General features: G+C 46.6%; 1 pseudogene; it reads right to left on the minus strand.

Annotated features, from left to right (window-relative positions):
* LOC111971934 (peripheral plasma membrane protein CASK-like) overlaps positions 1–1,080 on the minus strand; it is a 274,635-nt pseudogene extending 273,555 nt beyond the window's left edge.
* Positions 1,081–1,401: the final 321 nt, after the last annotated feature.

Raw genomic sequence — 1,401 nt, forward strand, 5'->3', positions numbered from 1 at the left:
TGTGTGTGTGTGTGTGTGTGTGTGTGTGTGTGTGTCCACTTTCCACCAAACCATGATGAACTGTGAAGTGCCTGCCTTTCATGTTGTCACACGCACGCACGCACGCGTACACACACACACACACACACACACACACACACACAGCTAAAAAGGAGATACAATGTAACTGCAGCGTGCAATAAAAGGCAACGTGACACTTACTTTCCAATGACCTCACACAGCTCGTAGACATCTTCAAACAGTACGTCGTCGTCCGCCATGGTCCAACGGGGCTGGGGAAATAATTCCCCCCAAATCCGTCCTGAAACGTATATTCCAAAGCAAATGACCACAGCCGACGTTAAATAGGTGTAAATACAAACTAGTTATGTTCGCCGTAGCCTAGGCTACTTGAAGCGTAGACTAATCACCAAGTAGTTGGGAATAAAGATTCTCCAAATTCCAAAGGGTGGRAAATTATTGTTAACCCAAAACGATGCGACTCTGCGAGTGGTTCGGCTACAGGGGGAAGCTTCAAGGCAACGTGAGTTCTTCAATAATCCCTTTGGCTGTCTCCGGTTCGGCCCCGCCTTGCCCGGGTTTCCCCGTTTCCTACCTAGGCTACTTTCCTCGGAGCCTACGGTGGGAATGTCAAACGTTATAAACAACCCGAGTTGCGTGCCCGTCCGCTGATCCACGGTATTCAACAGTACAGAACGCACGTAGCCTACAACCCGCTGCAAAATCTACAGCTGACTACTCTGTGTAGCTTGTTGAGTTGAAAAACAAAGCGAGCTATTTACTGGAAATACTGTTATTCTAAAGAACACATCTGAATACTGTACATTCTTCACATACCAAAAAAGGTGAACAGGTTATATAGTTTTATCGCCCTTGAAAAGCGCGCATGGTGCCCGTACACACGCGACTCGATCAGGTAGGTAAAACTATATATTGGAAATGGGATTCGGACAGAGGATCACTAGCCTGTCTCTCTCTCTCTCTCTCTTTCACTTTGTCGTTGCTCCAATTTTCCTCTCTCTGTCGCTCCCTTCATAAACAGTCATTGGTCGCTCCTCTTTCAGCGAGCTTCCAGAATGAAAAAGCTCCTCCCACCCAAGGTTATGAAACTGCTCCGCTTTCCTCCATTACGCTTCCGCAGGAGCAGCTGCGTTCCGGGATCACCATTGAAACATACGGCGCTTGAGCCAAGATGACGAAGCGGGAGCGCTGTATTGTTTTTTTTTGTCTTAGTTTCTTGATACACTTTTAATGAACCGCAAGCTAGAAGGCGCACCAATCCAAAGTGCGAAAGACAGCCCAGCACGCATTTAGCATTTAGTTGGCATTTAAAGGCCTGCTGAAGAATTCTTTAACTCAAACAGAACTCATGCTATGCAATTGAATGAGCATAATACATTG

Source organism: Salvelinus sp. IW2-2015, linkage group LG2, assembly GCF_002910315.2.
Source record: "Salvelinus sp. IW2-2015 linkage group LG2, ASM291031v2, whole genome shotgun sequence".
Lineage (NCBI taxonomy): Eukaryota > Metazoa > Chordata > Actinopteri > Salmoniformes > Salmonidae > Salvelinus > Salvelinus sp. IW2-2015.